Source organism: Pleurodeles waltl, chromosome 6, assembly GCF_031143425.1.
Source record: "Pleurodeles waltl isolate 20211129_DDA chromosome 6, aPleWal1.hap1.20221129, whole genome shotgun sequence".
Classification (NCBI taxonomy): Eukaryota; Metazoa; Chordata; class Amphibia; order Caudata; family Salamandridae; genus Pleurodeles; species Pleurodeles waltl.
Genome location: NC_090445.1, coordinates 910886459 through 910909114, shown reverse-complemented (window position 1 = coordinate 910909114; position 22656 = coordinate 910886459).

Genomic DNA, 22656 nt, shown 5'->3' with positions numbered 1-22656 from the left:
ATGTCGACCATTATCCTATCACCTAACGTTTTTAATTGGTATTTGATACGCTTGACGGAGAAGCAAAGGAACACCTCATGGAGAGTTACCTTCTAAAAGAGAGAACAAGACCATGGTCCAGATGTATGAAAAAGGCCTTTTGCGAATCGGAAATAGCGATTTTTAAGAAATGCTATTACCGAATCGCAAATTGCGATACCGGCCCCCATTCGCACCTATGGGCCTGTAGGCCCATATTTGAGAATTTTTTGCATTTCCAAAATTGTGAATTCCTAACTGAAATTCACAATTTTTGGAAATGCAAAGTCCAGGGTGCTGGGGGCCTTAGGCCCCCTCTGCTGCACCCCAAAATATTTTTTTACAACATGTAAGGTGCACACATGCCAAAAGGGCATGTGTGCTTTACATATAAATTTTTAAAATGCATTTTAAATGCATTTTTAAAATTTGCATATGGTTACCACCAAGTTCAACTTGGTGGTAAATGGTGATTCCTTAATGCCCAATTCGCATTAAGGAATTGCTTGTTACATGTGCTTTAGAAATCGCAAATAAGGGTTCCTTATTTGCAATTCCTTATTTAGAGAGTCGCAATTTGCGACTCTCTAAACAGGGTCGCAATTTTAAGGAATCGCTTTTTTAGTGATTCCTTAAAATTGCATTCAGAATGCCTTTGATACATTCTGAAATGGCTTTTTGCATTCGCAAATGGGCATTCGTACCACTTGCGAATGCAAAAAGCTTTGATACATCTGGCCCCATATTCGCTAAATTTTAGGAATTGTTGCGTGGCATGAACATATAGCCCTGCATTGTGCCCTTTTTTTCACATGGGATAAGCCATGTTTGCTGTGCGTGGCACAAAAGCAACATTTTCTGTGTGGTAGTGTACTGCAACTCATCCTGTGAAACTATTACAGATGCAAATCAAATACAAGCTTTCCGGAATCTTGCTACCTACACCGTGGCATGCTAGGGAGAGGCTACCAGGCCGGAGATGGTTCAGCAACAAAGAGCAGGATCCAGGAGACTACCCGAAACATGATGTGTACCTTTACCAAGGAGGAGGATAACATTTCTGTCACCTTCAAGTTACCAGTAGCAAAGAAGACAGGTTTATGGGGAGCGATAGTTGACAAATTCAATGCAATTCAATGCAGTTATCACGAACATGCAGGTCTCCTGAGAAACGCAAGAGAAGGTCTTATGATTACAAGTGCTGGAGTGAGAAAAGTTGGCAAGGATCTTGGGGGCTGTAATGGAATCGGGCGGAGGACCAGAAATCTGTGATAATTTGTTTTTTTACTGAGAACTGTCCTGCTGGGTTGATTTTTGTCTATATTGCGGTGGAAATGTCTCCTGGACTGGGTATATTCACAGCCCATAGCCCATGCTCTGAGTAACTAACAGTAATTTTATGCTATTGTGTTTTTTAATATTTGTACAACTCGTACCTCAACTTCATGTGACCATAAAGTCCTAGGCCTGTTCCTTAATGTGAGTGACGTTTGAAAATTGTCCTGGAGGTGTGCATCAATTGCACTCTCTTTTGCAACAGTGTAGTACTGTCCCTGTCATGAGTTAGCATATAGTGTGACAGTGGCCTCATAGTCTGTATTTTCCAGTGGCTCACTTGAGTAAAGTTCCACTGTTGCTGGATAAGCTGGCTCCTAGTTGTCACATATCTCCATAGACACAAATATACATACATACACACCCATACATGTATGCTTATGTGTTTGTGCGTGTGACCTGTGCAACACATACATAGAAATTGTGTGAGATAACCAGATCAAAGAAGGCATGTAAGTGCCACATTGAAATCTTTGGCCTGTTTGTGTGTGAATGATGGAGGTGAGTTTGTTTTAAATATATTGGAATTATATTGCTGACACTGCTACGACTGGAGGTAGGAGACCTACATTTTGAATTAGTTAAAGCAGAGATAATATTCTCTATAATTAACTGGTGGTGAGGGATGGGGATTGCAATCTCAGTTGAGTATAACATTAAGGGTCCTTAAGTGGAAGGCATACTTTTGCTTCCTAATCACTGTGAGGCTGTTTGTATCACATTAATGTAAAAGCATTTTTATGTAGTTTAGCCAATGCTTTTAATCAATGCACCACTCAGCCATCTTTGAGTCACTAGAGACCACCCTTCCAACCTCGGATATGTATAAACAATTTGATCTCATGGATGATTGATTTCAACAATTCTTCACCCATACTGGTGAGGAAAGACAATCTTTCAGTGTCTCCCATGTGCCAACAAGCCTCTTCTTCACAACAAAGAATATAATGTGTTGCTCTTGATGGTGAAGATCCAAATGTCACCTTTTAGAGGTGTACCAACATGACACATAAAAAGATTGTAAAGCCAGAGAACAAGGGGGTAGAGACGTTCTCAGTCACACTGACGGAGTCTGAAGATGTCTGAACCCAGGTATGAACTTGTCTCAGAACCTTAAAGTACCATATTCTTGGCTCAATGCCATGGATGAGTCACTAGATGGCATAGCGGAAGCCATAAAAGAAAAATAACAAGGGCTAAACTTAACGTCCAACATCACAAAATTGGATAGCAGTTGAAGAACATAATTTCTTCCATTAATAATGTTCAAAATGGCTTCAAGGAAAAAGTGTACTCCTTTCTTACCACCATGAGTTTCCTAAATCTAAAAGTTATCTCTGTTATATCATCTCAGTGGACCTGTGCCCGGAATAGTACTCCAGCCTTCAGTATACTAATTGGTGTCGTGGAGGGCATACAGTCTACACCATTAGCCTCCCATGTCACCTCTATGCAGACATCTACCTCTGTTTCTGAAACATTCAAGCTCATCAATCAGCAAAGAAAGCAGTACAGGCAATCGATGGTGAGGAAATCAATATTGTATGCCGTAATGTTCAAAATCTGATAAAGTTTGTTAAGTTTCTCTCTAATCTTGTGCTGGCCGTCATGTCATTGTTTTGTTATTCAAAAGCAGTCCTGTGATTGTGTTTTATTCTCTTGATTTTGTCAATCTATTTCTTACTGTCTTTTTGTCCATTGGGAGTTTATTTTTATTTTTTCCCATTTATTAAATTCCTATTTGTACTGCACCCATTTTGTTTTGATTATTATTTTTATTTAAAAAAAACCTCCAAATAAATAAATGAATGGGAAAAAATAGTTTTTTGACTTTTGTCGTATCTATTCAATCCTTTCATTTGAATGGGTGTTCTTCTAGCTTATGAGCTAACAATACACTAGGTCCTTATGAAATGTTTTCATTGAAATATAAGTGAAAGAACAGATCTGAGCTGCAATCCCTAACTTTTGCCGCCACCCTGTTGTGATGTGAATTTCCTCCCTAGAGTGTGCAGCTCTTTCTCCTGCCACAACTGTCTAACTTTGAGTATGCAACATGTGTCTCTTAGAATTTTGGCCCAGCCTCACATTAATCTAGCATTTGTATGCAGGCCTGGCACTGTCTCCTAATGTGAGCCCTGTAATGGACCTGCCTGGACCCAGAGGAGTGGACAAAGCACCCTTTACATAGTGACAGAAGACTGATGTCCCTGTCACAGCTTTAACTGTGTGTTAGGGCCCCCGCTGAAATTAGGCCTAGACTAGCTAATAGGAAAAAATCCTATATAGAGAGACAAGGTTGTTCTTCAAAAGGGATTCAGTATCCATAAGGGAACACCTGGAAGTCTTTAAAGAGAAGAAAAAGTCAGAAGCTAAACACTGGGAGAAGTTTGAACGGGTATGAATCAGAACACATATGCATGAAGTGGATAATACCCACACAAAATAAACGAGACAGACAATGTATATTGGTCTTTAAATAGGAAATCAGTCACAAAATAGAAATCTAAAGTACAATGTACAAACTATCATAAGAGATATTTTGTATGTTTCTTCAAAAAAGACCTCTGTCCGGTTTGAAATGATCTCACTATAAAGCAACAAGACTTAAGCTTAAATAGGGCCTGATTTAGAGTCTGGAGAACGGGTTACTCCACCACAAACGTGATATATATACCATCCGCTGTATTACGATTTCTATAGGATATTATGGAATCGTAATAAGACGGTCGGGATATCCATCACATCTGTGACGGAGAAACCCGATCTCCCAAATTCTATGTCAGGCACAGCCAGTAGATCTCATGGAAGAAGAATGCTGAGCGAATCTCCGTACAAGAACCACTAAAGCTCCTAATGTCACTGGCACCCTCGTTATCAATTATAAGTGTAGCGCCACAAAGACGAGATGACAAAAGAGGAAATAGCAAAGAGCATTATATACAGTAACTGGACTCATGCAAAAACAGTTCTGGATTCTTACTGAACCAGACTGAACTAGAAGTACGTACACAGAATTATGAATACTGGATGATACTATGCAGAACTATGAGCAATAGGATTAGGACTGTGAGCTCTTCACACAAAACAGTGTAGGACAGAAGTTTGCAAAAAGAATTGGGAACGCAGGACGTGTTTAGACTGACATGGAACAATGGCAAATAACAGGGACAGAGAGGCATTTAAAACAAAAAAAAACAGACACATTTAGGCCAAAAGACCAGAACATTAAAATGGTGAACAAGTAATAAGGGAAACTAAAACAAAGAGAATCATGAAACAAGCCTGAAATCAGAGCAGCGTCAGAGATTCAGAAGACACAGAACTTCAGCATTAAGTACTGTTTTGAGCGACTGTACACTGAGGTCACAGGGTTCAAACTGCTTGAACAGCACAGGTATAGTGAGTGAGCTAGGAGCAAGTAAATAACCAGGTGCTAATACCCAGAAAACCATCACTGAAAGAAAGGCTACATAGGAATTCGGAGAGGGGGGTGTGTGTAAAGCCAGCAGGCACAATGAGAGAAAAAGAAAATCCTGGAACAGATTTTGGGTTAGAGATAAGAGTGCAACAGGTCAAGGAAGCAAGCCTGACTGCATCACTATATCCATATGACCCTAGAACAAATATGCTGCTTTGTACGCCACCTCCAGGATTTGACCTAGGCGAGATTTGAAAACAAAATGAAATACATTTACCATAATGCATCATGATAGTAACTACAAACATGGCCCAGCGTAAAACATTGAGCAAGGTGTGCAATTTATGGTAGAATGTTTGTACATGAACCCACTAGTGAAGGCAACCTTTTAGGCAGATGGCATACGCCAGACAGCATGTACTGTGGTGTTGGCAGCATACCTTTTTTTCAAATCCTAATGCGATCATCAACTTTTTATTTGTTTTACAGAAGCGGTGGGATGTTGACGTATTTGTGGGAGGTTTTACTGCTAGAGATGAATCTGGATCATTGTGCTGATACTATGAATGCATGTGTGCATCCATACGTGTATGTGTGAGATCTACATGTTGGACATATCATACACGTACGAATGAACTAGGCTGAAAGAGCCATGTGAGTTCATTTTTTGAATGTCGTGCCCTATTCATATATACAAGAAGGAGGTGAAGTTAATATTCTAGACAGAGAAAGCGCACTGCTGACATTTCTAGAAATGGATGGATGGGACGCTGAAGAAGGGAAAGACGATGTATGATTCCTTTAGATATTCCTCAAAGTACTTTTGCTACATAGCGCTGTTGATTAGTGTGGATGGAAGGGGTGAAGATTTGGGCTGCCTTTTATCACACTTCCTGATCACTGTTAGCTGTGGCTTCTGATTACCAGGTCCAGAATCCTCACAGCTTTTAGTGTCTTTCCTGTGACTCCTCTAACCTAGGGATGACCCTCCTATGAGGAGTATCACTCCACACAAAGGCTGAGCCTGTAAGACAGCCTGAGAAATGCACATAAGGTAAAACCAATTCTAATTGTTTTCGAATGTGCAGACAGAAAATAAACATCACACTGCTTGCTGTACATGTATGAGAAAGAAAGCTATTGATCCAATTCTTGTTTCAAATTCAAACTTCTAATTGTGCAGTGGAAGTATGTTAGGGCCTGCTTAGAGACTCAATTTTTAAATGCATAGTTTTAACTTAGCATTTTTCTGTTATTAACCTTTTACATGCTTTTTCGTTTATATGATAATGTACTGCAAAATCATTGTAGTTGTTGCTAGTTCCTACTGAGCCATCTATTCTGTACACTCTCCAAGGTACAGTAAACGATGCCTAAAGTTTTTTTGATTGTCTGTGGAGATAGCTCTGCATTTATAGACACATCACAGTGTTGAGCTTGTGCCTCTGACGCAGTGCGACAGGAGAGTGTTTGCATCTTAAAAAACACCTCTGCACTATATGCGCCAGAGGAGCACTTCTACTGGGCTTATCCCGGAACGCTGCACACACATAAAGCCTGATTACGACTGAGGCTATCTGAGGTTTTGACTCAGCATTCCTGCTGGTCTGAACACCACATTACAACTTTGGTGGTCGGACCACCAAGGGACTGGCATCCTGACCAGGAACATGCTTCCCAATGGGCTGATGGCAGCCTGAGTTGTACTCAGCCATGGCGGTGTCATGGAAAGGCTAGTGGAAAACCAGTGCTGGGGGCCACAGGAGGGGTCCCTGCAGAGCACCATCAGAATGCTTTGCAGACAGTGTGCATTCTGATGGTGCTGGTGTGCTAAGATATTGGTCCTGGCTCCCTTAAAGGAGCTGAGATCAATATCTTAGCACTGTCTCCGCCGGTCAGACCACCTGGAACACATAATAAAATGTTCCTGACGATCACGCCGCCGGGAACATTGTAATACTGACCGGTAAAATGGCAGGACTTCCCTGCGAGTTTAGCAGTTGGCTCGTCAGATCGGCAAACTCTTAATCAGGCCCATAGTGCCCAAGATTTAGCTTGGCTGACTCCGGTGTAGATTTTGAATTCGACCTCTCGCGTACATCGGACCAATAATCGTACTACATCAGACTGCCCTCCTGGCATCCTGGTATATCTCACCCAGGTATGGGGGACAGACCTACCCAATAGATATGGAAGAGGGTGATCTCACTATGCTCTTAACAGTATAGATATATATATATATATATATATATATATATATATATATATATATCCCCTTCGCTGCCAGGCCTTTTCCCCCTCCTGTGCCTAGCCTTTTTTTGGCTATTTGGGGCAGTTCGCGCTTAGGCCCTCATAACTTTTTGTTCACATAAGCTACCCACGCCAAATTTGCGTCCTTTTTTTCCAACATCCTAGGGATTCTAGAGGTACCCAGACTTTGTGGGTTCCCCTGAAGGAGACCAAGAAATTAGCCAAAATACAGTGAAAATTTAGTTTTTAAAAAAAAAATGGGAATAAAGGGCTGCAGAAGGCAGCTCGTGGTTTTTCCCCTGAATATGGCACCAACAAAGGGTTTGCGGTGGCAAGATCACCATCTTCCCAGCTTTCAGGAACAGGCAGACTTGAATTGGAAAACCCAATTTGTCAATACAATTTTGACATTTTACTGGGACATACCCCATTTTTACTATTTTTTGAGCTTTCAGCCTCCTTTCAGTTAGTGACCAAAATGGGTGAGAAACAACAACATTCTGAATTCAGCAAGGGGTCATTTGTGTAGATCCTACAAGTGTTTCCTACAGAAAATAACAGCTGAAATAAAAAAATATTGAAATTGAGGGGAAAAAAACAGCAATTTTTCTCCACATTTTACTCTGTAACTTTTTCCTGCGATGTCAGATGTTTGAAAGCAATATACCGTTACGTCAGCTGGACACTTCTGGTTGCGGGGATATATAGGGCTTGTAGGTTCATCAAGAACTCTAGGTACCCAGAGCCAATAAATGAGCTGCACCTTGCAATGGGTTTTTATTCTATACCGGGTATACAGCAATTCATTTGCTGAAATATAAAAAGTGAAAAAGAGGTATCAAGAAAACCTTTGTATTTCCAAAATGGCCACAAGATAAGGTGTTGAGAAGCAGTGGTTATTTGCACACCTCTGAATTCCGGGGTGCCCATACTAGCATGTGAATTACAGGGCATTTCTCAAATAGACGTCTTTTTTACACACTGCCTTACATTTGGAAGGAAAAAATGTAGGGAAAGACAAGGGGCAATAACGCTTGTTTTGCTATTCTGTGTCCTCCCAAGTATCCCGTTAAATTGGTACCTCACTTGTGTGGGTAGGCCTAGAGCCCACGAAAGGAAATGGCTCAAAATACAACGTGGACACATCACATTTTTTCACAGAAAACAGAGGTGTTTTTTGCAAAGTGCCTACCTGTGGATTTTGGGCTCTAGCTCAGTCAGAACCTGGAGAAACCTAGCAAACCAGTGCCTTTTTGAAAACTAGACACCTAGGGGAATCCAAGATGGGGTGACTTGTGGGGATCTGACCAGGTTCTAGTACCCAGAATCCTTTGCAAACCTCAAAATTTGACCAAAAAAACACTTTTTCCTCTCATTTCGGTGATAGAAAGTTCTGGAATCTGAGAGGAGCCACAATTTTCCTTCCACCCAGCGTTCCCCCAAGTCTCCCGATAAAAATGGTACCTCACTTGCGTGGGTAGGCCTAGCGCCCACAAAAGGAAATGGCCCAAAACACAACGTGGACACATCAAATGTTTTCACAGAAAACAGAAGTGTTTTTTACAAAGTGCCTACCTGTGGATTTTGGCCTCTAGCTCAGCCGGCACCTGGTGAAACCTAGCAAACCAGCACATTTTTGAAAACTAGACACCTAGGGGAATCCAAGATGGGGTGACATGTGGGGATCTGACTAGGTTCTGTTACCCAGAATCCTTTGCAAACCTCAAAATTTGACCAAAAAAACACTTTTTCCTCTCATTTCGGTGACTGAAAGTTCTGGAATCTGTGAGGAGCCACAAATTTCCTTCCACCCAGCGTTCCCCCACGTCTCCCGATAAAAATGGTACCTCACTTGTGTGGGTAGGCCTAGCGCCCACGAAAGGAAATGGCCCAAAACACAACGTGGACACATCACATTTTTTCACAGAAAACAGAGGTGTTATTTGCAAAGTGCCTACCTGTGGATTTTGGCCTCTAGATCAGCCGGCCCCAGTGGGGGCAGAAATGGCCTAAAATAAATTTGCCCCTCCTAACCCCCCCGGGGAGCGACCCTTGCCTACGGGGTCACTCCCCCTGCGTGACATTGGCGCAAAAAAAAAGATCCCCGGTGCCTAGTTGTTTCTGCCCCCCTTGGGGCAGATTGACCTAAAATCGGCCGATTTGCCCCCAAGGGGGGCAGAAATGGTCTAAATACAATTTGCCCCCCAGGGGAGCGACCCTTGCCTAATGGCTCGCTCCCCATTACTAAAAAAAAAAAAAAAAAAAAAAAAAAAACACAACAAAAAAAATTGCCCTGGCGCCTAGAGGTTTCTGCCCTCCCGGGGGGCAGATCGGCCTAATAACAATAGGCCGGTCTTTCAATTACAACGATGCTGGCTTGACTTTGGCACTGTGCCACTTTGATACTTGCATTCCTTATACACTTAGGCCAGATCTTCGCCTCTGATCTGCAGCAGCAGTGCTCGCGCCTCCTGCCCCAGCTGCCGTCCAGTTTTGGGGACTTTATCCCTGGCAGTGGTGCTGTCTTTCCTCTGCTGCCGTGTGTAACAGTATAGATAGCTGCACTTAGGAGTTTACCATCACAATCACAGAATCATTGCTGAACTGTTTATCTTTTTCACCATTTGGTATTGCTGGTTAGCATGCTCTGTCTTGTTTGCCTAATAACTGCAGCTCATTTTTTTATGCAAGAATAAGACCATTGAAATAAATTTTCTAAAGAGTATTTTCACATTCTTACTTGTGTGTAATCATGGGTACTCTGAGTGACAACGAATGGGTAGCTCTGTTTCCATGATTTCTATGATGAATAGTCATGTTTGAGTTTGCGGAACCAAATTGTTACCCTGGAGTTTAGGGGTTCAGATGGGGCAATTTGAGTTAGCTAGGAATCGTGGCAACATTTCCAGATGGTAGAAGCAGACTCAGTCCAGATACCCTGATGTTTACTGTTAGAAATTGGGTCTTTGGTTGGCAGTCAGGTTACCCCCTGTCCAAGCAAGGACACTCACTCTAGTCAGGGTAAAATAGAATCACCCTCAGTTAACCCCTGCTTACCACCTTAGTAGCTTGGCACGAGCAGGAAGTCTTAACTTCAGAGTGCTAGGTGTAAAGTATTTGTACCAACACACACAGTAACTCAATCAAAACACTACAAAATGACACAACACAGGTTTAGAAAAATAGAAAATGTTTATCTAAATAAAACAAGAGAAAAACAACAAAAATCCACAATACACAAGTCAAGTTATCAAGTAAAATGCAAAAAGTCTTCATGTAATTTTAAACACAATGCTAACACTGTTAGCATGAAAATGTACCTTGGGTGCGTCAAAAATAACCCAGCACGGGCGAGTGTGTCAAAAAGGGCTTGCGATGCGTCAATTTCACTCACCAGCGAGACCTTGCGTCGTTTCTCCTTTAGTCGGGTCGGCGTGCATCGTTTGTTTTCTCCGCAGGACAACGATGAATTGATCCGGTCAGCACTCTCAGGTCTGAACAGGCCTTGCATTGTTTTAACATGCCCAGCGGTGTTTGCATCAGAAATTCAGCCACTCGATGGTCCGAAAACAATGCAGCGTGGGTTGAGAGCTCACCAGCCTCCATCAGCGATGCTGCACGTTGTTTCTCCAGCCGCGGGCGTCGATCTTCTGGTCTTCGCGTTGCAGGCGAGCATTGATTTTCAGCCGCGAAGCCGGTGGCGCATTGATTTTTCAGCCACAGATCAGAGTCTTGTCCATCTTTTCCCCACACGGCGGTCGGTGCGTGGATTTCTCACTCTTGGGCTGCCAGCTTCTCCTTTCAGGGTCCCAGGGACTGGATGGGCACCACTTGCAGAGTAGGAGTCTCTCCAGAGACTCCAGGTGCTGGCAGAGAGAAGTCTTTGCTGTCCCTGAGACTTCAAACAACAGGAGGCAAGCTCTAAATCAAGCCCTTGGAGAGTTCTTCACAAGAAGAAAGGCAACACAAAGTCCAGTCTTTGTCATCTAGCAGAGGCAGAAGCAGCAACTGCAGGATAGCTCCACATACCACAGTCACAGGCAGGGCAGCTCTTCTTCCTCAGCTCTTCAGCTCTTCTCTAGGCAAAGGTTCCTCTTGGTTTCCAGAAATGTTCTAAAGTCTGTGGTTTTGAGTGCCCTTCTTATACCCATTTTGCCCTTTGAAGTAGGCTTCCTTCAAAGGAAAGTCTCTCTTGTTTGTGAAATCCTGCCTTGCCCAGGCCTGGCCCCAGACACACACCAGGGGGTTGGAGACTGCATTGTGTGAGGGCAGGCACAGCCCTTTCAGGTGTGAGTGACCACTCCCCCCTCCTAGCATAGATGGTTCATCAGGAAATGCAGACTACATCCCAGTTCCCTTTGTGTTACTGTCTAGTGGGAGGTGCAACCAGCCCAACTGTCAAACTGACCCAGACAGGGAATCCACAAACAGGCAGAGTCACAGAAATGGTTTGAGCAAGAAAATGCTCACTTTCTAAAAGTGCCATTTTCAAACACACAATCTTAAAATCAACTTTACTAAAAGATGTTGTAGCCGGGCGATCCCGGCTACGAACGAGGCAGATGACGTATCGGCCGAGGCCGATACGTCATTTCCGCGTCTTCCCGTTGCCGGGGAGACGCGGCTCGGGAGCGGAAGCCAGGACGGTGTTACCCGGGAAACGACGTGCGTTTCCCGGGCTACAGGGGGACAAAAGGAGATCACGCTGAGACGGAGGGGAGAGAGAAACGCGGAGAGTGGAGAAACCGAGGAGAGAGGACGGAATACGGAGGACACGAGGCAAGGACCGAGCGGAGAGGAGAAAAGGCCCAGGAAAGAAACAGACGAGGGACTGGAGGGAGGAGAGAGAGAAGAAGAGCTCCAGAACCAGGAACCAGGAGACCAGCAGGAGGAACACTACCAAGCCAGCCACGGCCCTGGAGGGTCGTGGCTTAACAAGGTACGGTCCTTTTGGACAAGAAAAAGGGAAATTGAAGGGAAGGGACTGGGGAGGGGTCATAAAGGAGGGTTGGACAGGGAGGTAGAAGGGAGGGCACTGTAAATAAACTCACTAGTGTCACGTATTCCCACACTAAGATTAGGTGTGTGCACACTAGTTCCCTGCACACTCCTCACTGGCACCAACCCCCTCCTTTTGTGTGTACCACCTCCCAGTCCAGAGCTAAAGAAAGGGAAGAACCCTAATTAAACATACAATACTTACCTTAGCATTTTCCCTTCTATTTCCGGCACCACCCTGGACTACGACTAGCGAGCTAGACAGCTGGGTCACCTGTGAAAGAAGAAACACAGAACATACAATCACTATCCTGGGAAAAGGATACGAAAAGAAGAACACAGAGACTAAGGAAGACGATAACACTTGGGACTTTATTAAACATATTATTCTTTCCGTATACTTAAAAATAAACCACTTACCCCTAACTAACTAACGCCTCAGTGGTCTTCATACTGTTCGACCTGCGACAGATGTATTTTTAAATTGTGAGCTCAGAGACCCCAAACTCCACATGTCTATCCGCTCCCAAAGGGAATCTACACTTTAATCATATTTAAAGGTATCCCCCATGATAATCTACAAGAGGAAAAGGCCTTGTAACAGTGAAAAACAAATTTAGCAATATGTCACTGTCAGGACATATAAAACACATTACTATATGTCCTACCTTAACCATACACTGCACCCAGCCCTTGGGGATACCTAGGGCCTACCAGAGGGGTGCCTTATATGTAAGAAAAGGGAAGGTTTAGGCCTGGCAGGTGGGTACACTTTCCAAGTCGAATTTACAGTTAAAAACTGCACACACAGACACTGCAGTGGCAGGTCTGAGACATGATTACAGAGCTACTTAGGTGGGTGGCACAACCAGTGCTGCAGGCCCACTAGTAGCATTTGGTTTACAGGCCCTGGGAACCTCTAGTGCACTTTACTGCAAATCAAGTATGCTAATCATGGATAAACTAATTACATACACATTTTGTATAAGAGCACTTGCACTTTAGCACTGGTTAGCAGTGGTGAAGTGCCCAGAGTAACAGAAACAGCAAACACAGAGTCCAGCACACATCAACAACCTGGGAAACAGAGGCACAAAGTTAAGGGAGACTACGCCAAGGATGAAAAGTCACACAGTCCTTCTTTATTTGTACTAATAGTACAACATGGCACCACCAAAGCTTTAGGTCTGGTACATATTTAATGGGTATCCTGAGTTCCTGTTAAGTACCCAAGTGTACTGTTCTCACATAATATGCAGATGTCCATGGTGTTAGCAATCAATCCTCCTTATCCTAACAGGAAGTCTGAAGGTTTTTGAAGCTTGAACCTTTGAAAGGATAACCTCACTATAGTGTTAACTCTCTGAATGCAATTCCTAAATATGGTGAATAAAGTTATCATTCTGGTTAACTGTAGGCATGCAATCATAACTTGACACAACAGGGTCTCCCTATCACAGAGGTAAAGTTACCTTCATGTTACCTTCATGTTAGAAGCTCACAAAGCTTATAAATGTGAAGATTTTGTAATCATGGTTGGATATTTCTGCAGTAGACACAAACACACAGACATTTCATATATATGATGGGGTGGCAGCACCTAATCAATACAGACCATATCAACACTTGAAAATGCCACTAACACACCAGGAACATCATAATTAGTTCCAAAGCACCCTTCCACATGCATTCAGAACTTGAGGCTGGGTTCCCACAGTACTGATGGGGTGAACTGCCCAGTATAGCTGGTTAAACAACATGTCCCAATAGGTCAGCATTTAAAGCTAATAAACTCCATCCCTTATACAAAAATCTTTTGAGATTATATAGATGTTTGATAAAATTTGATACGCAAACAATAACAGCTATTCCAGTGAGGCCTGTCAAGTTGTCCAGCCACAGTTAGTTGTGCCTGCAATTAGTCCAGTTGCTACTAATGCAATAATGGGGAAGGTTCCCACCAAATGGTAAGAGATTCCATTTTGGATTGCTCAAAAAAACAAATCACCTTGAAACAGTTTTCCTTCTTCTTGAACACTAAGATAAACATATGCTTCTATGTGCCTTTCACTTGGTATGGCTCCTCTCTTGATGATTGTGCCACCTGGGGCACAGTCATTGCTGCTGTTTATACCATACACATGGTACACCATCAGTTTCCTCAATTATTTTAAAAAATGTTAAAGAGAAGGCAGCAGCTGTAGCAGTGTGCCAATGACTTACTAAAGTTTCTGTGCAAAAGAGTGTAAGATGCTGAAATATTTTGGGACTCATATACAAATATAGTTTAAGATAATTTGAAAGCTAGGCTTAATAAGCCACAGCTTAATAGCAAAGCTGACCATGCAGGTTCTAAAAGGCACCAGAGTCCTTTAAAAAATGATGGGACTTTCAATCAAAAAATAAAGACAGAACAAAAACAAGGGGTGGAACTCTACAACCAGAGCCCCCTGAGAAATGTTATTAGCTGCATACCTGTGAAACCTTTAACTAGCCTGACAAGTATGAGTATACTGGTGCATGTTTCAGGGTTTACCAGGCAAATGCTCTGATAAGGGAGGATGATCTGAGCGTAGGCATAAAGATTATGTGAAATGGAAAACAAACTCACAACGCTCTTCTGACATCATCATTAAAAAAGAAAGTGAAACATCCACGACAAAAATCCTAATTCAAGAAGAAGAAGGTGGCAAGTATTTATGTTAAATGGGCCTCACATGCTGAGAACACTCCTACTGAACAAGACATGGCCATTGGCACAAGAGAGATCATAATAGTTCACCAGAATCTTCAAGAGTTTCTGGTTTCAAGAGCAACTAGTGAATTCGTACAAGTTGGAAAACTAGGCCAGCGGGTGAGCCCTCCAAGCAGACAATATGATTTGGACATTCAAATTGAGTACAATATAATGTGTATCATTAAAGTGATTTTTTTTAAAAAATTAATATACAGTTATGACAGTCTCTTAAATGAAGTAGATTGCCCACTTGGGTTTGTTAGGAAAGTCCCACAAGGAGAAGATGCTATACTACCATCCTTAATTCTTGTTAAGGAAGCAGTTAAACAGGTGCATGCCGAAGATTGGGCTTTTGTACAAGCCCCTGCATTGTTTTGCAATCATGTAGGTTGGGACAAAGGTTCCCCCGTACCATATAATATCCATATGCTCAAGCCCACGGGTGCAAACAAAATACCCTATTAAAAAAGAAGCAAAATCTCCTATGAGGGAAATACTCATATATTGAACACCAGGGTGTAATAGAACCCTAGGTGTCAAAGATTCTTAAGTGTGTCCTATGAATAAATGAATAATCGTCTTTTTCTGGTCATGAAGCCTGATCATTGCTATTATGTATTTTTAGACTACAGACATCCAAACCGTCACAAGCACCTTTACAATTAATAACTCACACAGTATGGCTCTAATGAACATCGTAGTCCATAGAAAAAACAGATTGACCTTGGATATTTCCAATGTTTTTTTCTGTGAAAATATAGCACCTGAAAGCAGATGAACTGCATTCTCTGCCCTAGTCTCACAATGTCAGTTTTTTTCCAATTTCCTCAGGGGTATATGAACAGTCCTGGACTGTTTTCTGCCTGAGTAACAAGAATTTTACATGAAATTGATTCAGAAGCATTTTCCTATGTTGATGCGTCTATCTGATGGACTATGACTTAAACAGAGAGTTAGCGCGAGTAGATTGCATAGTGTTTGAAATTGCTGAATATGGCTATAAGTTACATTTTCCAAAATCTGAAATTGCTTTTACTAGTGTCCTGTTAATAGGATAAAAACTATTCAAATAAGGCAAAAGTCTTGTGCCACATGTCCTAGCGAAATGTGTTCTTTTGCAGCCACCAAACACTGTAAAGAAACTGCATTCATGGTTAAGCTTCTCAAACTTCGGTAGAAAATACATAACATACATGTTGGACATCTGAGCACACATACACTCAGATCATTACAGGCTGACATGCTGGCATCCATACACTTGCACACTCATGTCAGCACAACAAATTTGATGATACATGTCATTGCAAGTTCCACTGGTTATACTTATGTCTATGAGGGTGACTACGGACCACATGTACCAACGTTTTGTAATAGCAATTTCCTAATTGTGATTTCCTGCGAATTACAATTAGGAAATTGCTAATTCAAATGTATGAAACCCTCTAGAGTTTCATTTGCAATTCGTAGTGGGTTGCAAAATGACCTAACTCATGAATACTAATGAGGTAGGTCACAATTTGCGACCCATTAGTAACCGCAGCTTTCATAGGGGTGGCAGCCTGCGATTGCTTTTAAATAAATTAATCTTTTTTTTTTTTTTTATGCAGCTCATTTCCTTAAAGGAAATATTTTCATCACCATTTTCAAAGGGGAAGGGGTCCCTTGGGGACCCATTCCCATTTGCAAATGGGTTACCACAAACTTTTTATTGGCTGTAAACTGTGAATGTTTTGCAACCGCATTATGGTTGTAAAACATTTGTAGATACCTTTCCCATTCTCTATTAAGAAGGGGCACACTCAACACGCCCCTTCCTAATACCAAATTGCAAAACCCCAATTGCAATTTGGTAAGAATTTACCGAATCACAATTTGGGCTACAAACATCCCAAAAAGCATTTTTCTATTGACAAATGAGCCGATTCTGCGAACTGGGCCATTTTAGACTAGCAAAATGTTTTGTACATGTGACAAAAACTGCCTATTGAATTTAAATTGCATCTCTATTCCAATGCTGAAATGCATTTTGACTCCTGTGAAAAAATACTGATTGTAGTTCAGACGGCTGTCATAAAGCAAATACCATTGGCTTGGGAAAAATTCATTATTGTTATAACTCCCATCACAGTTCTAGAGGCTATTACCAAGGTAAGTGTCCTGAAAGCAGAAGCCTTGCATGGATACAGTGGGCCACTTCGCCGACAGCTACTGATGTAAATTATGTCTTTCATCCAACTTTCCATACTCAAGAGTTTCTACAATATGAGCAAGAATACCATCTGCTAAGTGACATACTACCTCTTCAACAGTCAGTATGATTATGCAATCTATACTGATGGCTCTGCGCAACCTGCGATGGGAACAAAATGCCAATACTCCACAGCTTGCACAGTGGTGTGTGGTGTTATGAAAAACAGCAAATTTCAGCTGATAAAAATCTTCACACAATCCTTAGGTGACCGTGCAGCCCACCTGGCAGAACTAAAAGCATTGATTCTGGCACTAGATAACTCAGATCGTGTATTCACCACACTGATCATGTGTGATTCATATTACTGTGTCAAGTCTTATAATCAAAACCTGTACTGTTGGCTCCTGGATGGAGTCAAAAACTCCAAGGGGAATACTATCAAACATAATTTTCTTTAGGGAAAAGTGGCACATCTTAAAGATTGTTTAATATAGGCTCATTTTATTCATGCATTGTCATCAATGTGTCGGGGTACATGTTGCAGGGAATTTGCAGGCCGATTAAGCCACATAATTCACAATTCAGGCTGCTGCAGTAACTGTGATTACTTGTTCTGAAATAAGGGTGGATGATGACATCATGGCTGCGGTCACTGCTCCTCCCAGCAGCACTCCTTCACCTTAAAAATATCCAGCAAAATACTCCTGTTGAGTGCCAAAACATTTCTTTTGCCTGCATTCCCGGGGTGGGTGATTGAGTGATACCAAACCAGGACCGCAGACTAAATCTAATAGTAGACATACATGAGGGTTTGGCATCTGCACATGCTGGTGTAGCAGCTACAGTTCCTTTACTTCAGAAGGGCTACTGGTGGCATAGTCTGTATAAGCAGACAAAACAATATGTCTTTAGCTGTGACCTTTGCCAACAAATTAAAAATTCCACCACTGCATGTCCACCACAGATTCCCCTCTTAGAAGTTTCAATAAACCCCTTCAGTGTGTATATTTAGACCTTTGTGAACCCTTATATTCTGATGGGTCCTTTAAATTTATCCTAGTAGCTGTAGGTTCATGTTCTTGGCTCCTATTGGTATGGCCACAACGACTGGCAGACGCTTGAACTGTTGTTAAATATTTGCAAGTCTTTGTGGGGACATATGCAGTAGCAGCATTCCACTCAGACAAGGTCCTGTGTTTTCTCTACGGCTTACACTGATTCCATGGGAACCCTGGGAGCTGCTGCACCATTACTCTGCTCCCTATAATCCTGAGGGAAATTTGATAGTGAAGAGAAAAAATAATGACTGAAAGAAATCTTTAACAGCTAGTCTATGAGATTCAGGTCGTAGCTGAATCTACCACTTGTATGAAGTCCAGAGAGCTTTAAATAATCTGCCCAGAAATGTTTTGGGAGGCTGTACCCCATATTAGGTCATTTTTGGCATTCAGATGTACCTTCCAGATCTTGATAAACCTGACACTGTGGCAGCGGACACGCCTTTTGAAATAAATGAACATTTCACTGTCTTACAGGAACTACAGGACGTCTGTGACAAGCACTCAAATTAAATTCTCAACTTTTCTTGCATTGATGGAGCGAGGGAGCAACAAGCAACTCCTAGCTGGATTAGAAAGGTTGGGGATGTAGTGCATGAAAAGATTGCTAATAAGAAAGAAGTTGGACCAACATGCCAAGCACCGGTGCCAGTCCCAGGCATTTAAGGTACATGAACATTGCTGTTTGTAAAAGTAATCGCTTTGTCTCAATAAACCAGATAAAACTGGACAATGTGGCCTGTTCATCACCGTAGGCAACAGGGGCTCCTGAGTAGTTATCTGTCTCCTCTCACTACTCTCCATGAGATCCCTCTACAAGAAACAAGCAACACAAGTAATACTACTCCCAAGCTGGAGAATGAAGATACTGATTTTCCACTGATTCTTGTTCCCACTACTACTAGAGAACACGCTTCAGATGTGAGTTTACAGTCTACAACTGTTGTTTCCAGCTCAGAAATTGTACATTACCAGCAACCTTTGGAAGTGACTACCAGTTCCTATTCACCAAACGAGGTTCCTGTTTTTGCCAAAACTGCCTCTGGTTATTCATTCAACATTGATGATATTTTTCACATCCTTCACATACTTTTTTGCAAGAAGTACATGCTTTTTTTACTTGGCTAAAAAAGATTTATCTGATTCCATCCCGGTACTATATTTGGATTGCTATTGCATTGATTTTTCTCTATATTTGGATTGGGCTTATTGTTTTTTTTTTAGTTTTGAATGGACACTATCTCCCAGAACACACTGCTTCTAAACTGGTGACCAAGGTATTGAAGCCTCATTTTCCTCACACAGGGTTGAAAGAGACCTGTCCCTGGTAAAAAAAAAAACGTTCTGCTTTTCCTGTTTTGGATGGAATTGTATGGGATAAAGTCCTGTTTGATATGTTTGATCCCACAGACACTCTGAAAATACTGTATGTGTTTAAAATATCTCTAAATGTTTTTTATTGTTCCTAGCGGTATTTCTTATGAATGGTGTTGTGTTTGCATGTGTGAGTGTGTGTTGTCTGCATGTGTGCATGAATGTGTGTATGCGTGGTTGTATGTGTGTCTGAATGTAGAAGTTAGTGCATGTATGCATGTAAGTTTGTATGCGTGTGTGTATTTGAGTATGAGTGTTGTGGTGAATGCGTGTGTGCATGTGAATATGTGTGTTTGGATGCGTGTGAGCATGCGTGTTCAGATGGGTGTGTGCATGTGTGCTTGAATGCGTGTATGAGTGTTGAGGTGAATGCGAGTATTGATGTGTGAGTGAATGCGTGCATGTATGTGTAGGTCAATGAGTGTATGCATGCTGCGAGTGGGTGTCTGTGTGCATGTGCATGTATGCTGGGGCGGCACTGTACCTGGAGGGGGGTGCTGTAGCTGGAGGGCGGTGGGGGGAGGGGAAAGTGGAGAGGGGTGTGCTGTACCTGGATAGGGGGTTGGGGGGGTTTAGTGCGTGCTGGGGGAGGTGGGGAGTCATCTACCGGTGACAGTGAAGAAATTCCCTGACACCAGAAGCTTTTCTGCCAAGGTTTTTGTGGCGGTGCTCCCACCACGGAAACCCTGGTGGAAAGGCGGCTCCTAATACAGCCAGCGGTCTGCAGTGGCCCACCAGGTCAGAGATGCTCATCTCCGACTCAGCGGGTCTGACCGCCATGGCAGTATGAGTGATGTGAGTGGCAGTATAAGTGGAGATGGCGGGTTGGCAGAGGCCAAACCACCATACTCATAATGTGGCGGTCTTCACCGGCAGCCTGTTGGCAGTGAAACCAACACCTTTGCCCTGGCCGTCAGAAGACCCCCAGAGTCATAATGACCACCTATATGTTTTCAGCACCTAGAAACAGAAAGCACCCCTCTGGAATCTGGTCACAGTCGACTGGGGCAAAGTCAAAAGTTGAGGTCGACTGCGATGGAGCTGTGCTCAGCTACATTGAGCTGGAGGCCTCGGTTAAAGTTTTACCTTTACCCTTAGAAAATTTCTTGAAAATTTTCTCTCCAACCAGGACAAAGTCACAAGTGGAGGCTGACCTCACTGGAGCCTTCCTCGGATACACTGCACAGGAGACTTTGGTCAAGGTTTTAGCTGAGGACTTAGAAACTGTTTTGGAGCTTTTCTTCTGTGACAATCCTCCTCAGCAAGACGATTTTGATGTGACGTCATCGGATTGCCTTTCTGTGAGCCCCCGGTCAAATCCTGGAGCTTTTCAGCAGGGTGAACCTGCAAGTCAGGCCGGGTAGCAGTCGTCGTTGGCCAGCTTGACTCTCACCATCAGGTCGGCCCACTTATGGAGCTTTTTATCAAAGTTGTGCCAAACTTCTCCAGTTGTTTGGATCTTCTTCCAGAAGTACCTTTAATGTTTTTCAAGTGTCCACAACTCACCCAAAGGTTCCAGAAGCTCTGGGTTGCTCTTTGGGGTTTAGAACTTCAACTCCCAGAATGCACCTGGTCAAAATCCTTAAATGGCCACTGGTCAGCGGGGCTATTTTTGTGGGACTTGATGCAGGAGACTCTTGTCAGCTCCTTTCTACCTGTAGCTGAGGTTATACAAGTAAGGCAAAGTCCTTTTCTTGATGAAGCCCAAAGTGTGCAGCTAGTGCAGTCCTTCTGAGTGCAGTGCCAGCAGTGCTTTGGCTGTATTTTGTTGGGAATACCGCCATGGTCCGCCAGCCTATTGGCAGTATGACATCCACTGCCAACATGGTGTTCCTGAGACCGGCAAACTTGTAATGAGTCCAATGGTGTGCACAGGATCCACATCTGGGCATATCCGTTCCACTTAGGGCTACAGACTGAAGTAGTAAATAAAAGGGATGGATAGAATGCCAGAATTAATCTCAGCCACTGGTAAATACTCAGGACTGTGTGGTAGGCCATAATTATTTTGCGCATCATGTCACCTCAGTTTTATCACCGTAAGTGGCATGTGCATGCCCAGACATAGTTCCCGGGCTCACTGTGCCACTGGAACCAAGCTACACCTGGCTGAAGAGCTCTAACTAAGGTGAAACCGGTCCTAGGTTTCTTGTGTTCCTTTTCAGGAAAGACTTGGCTTAGAAGGTAGGACTGGAATGCTTCCATGACCAACAGGGTCAAGACTGATTTGAATATGGCTGGGTCCAAACTAAGGTACACCTGGTGGGTGAAAAATGATGGATTGGGATGCCGCTCCAAACACTTCCCGTGGCTGAAGGTAATTCAAGCATTCCATCCATCACCTTGTTGTTTTTACAATGTCAGGTGTGCCATCAGTAAAACATTTCTACTGGCACTCCCCATATTCTAAATAGAGCAGGAGGGCCTGAGTTTGCCACATTTTTCAGCAAATTATCTATAGTATCCAAACTCTAAAGGAGATGCACAGATCTTTTAGCATCAACCCAGCATACATACAGCATAAATTGTGGAGAAAGCCACAATTTCCACACAGGCAACCAGAAGCAAATAATTATAATCAGCAATTTCCATAGACACTGACAAAGGTTGCAACAAACAATTTTGCAATACAAGTAATACTGGTTGACTCACTATTCAAGGTACATACTTAGACACAGACATACACACTCTCATTCATACTGCATTTTGAGAAGTCATCTTGTTTTCGAATAATATCACATTTGGAAACTTTTATTTTGCCATAAAACACTGATGAGGGGGTTTAATTAATACATATATTGCATTATTTAGTAGTAGCGCTAGGGATCGAATTGATATCAGGCAAAACCTGAAGCACTTTATTAACCCCACATATTACTGGGCCAGATTTACTAACATTTTGCATCATGGCTGCACCACTATTATAATGAACCCATGTTGCACAATGCTATTAACATTTACAAAGCCATGCAAAGCGTGATTTGTGCTGGCTTATGTGGCTTTATAAAAACAAATGTAACACAATGCAGTGGCTTGTGCAGCATTGCATTATATTTCATTCTGGAAGGCACTCCATGAGTGGAACAAAGGTGTTTCCATGCAGCCATCCATGGAGTCCAAGCAATCCCATATTTACAAAGGTTTGTAAATCTGGGATAGAGTGAAATTGTTAAGCCTCCCAAAGGATGACGTAATCAGGAGAAAAAACTGCAACACACATAGAAAGAGGACAATGCCTTGAGAGATTGTTTTGTGTAGGACCATGTCCCTTTCT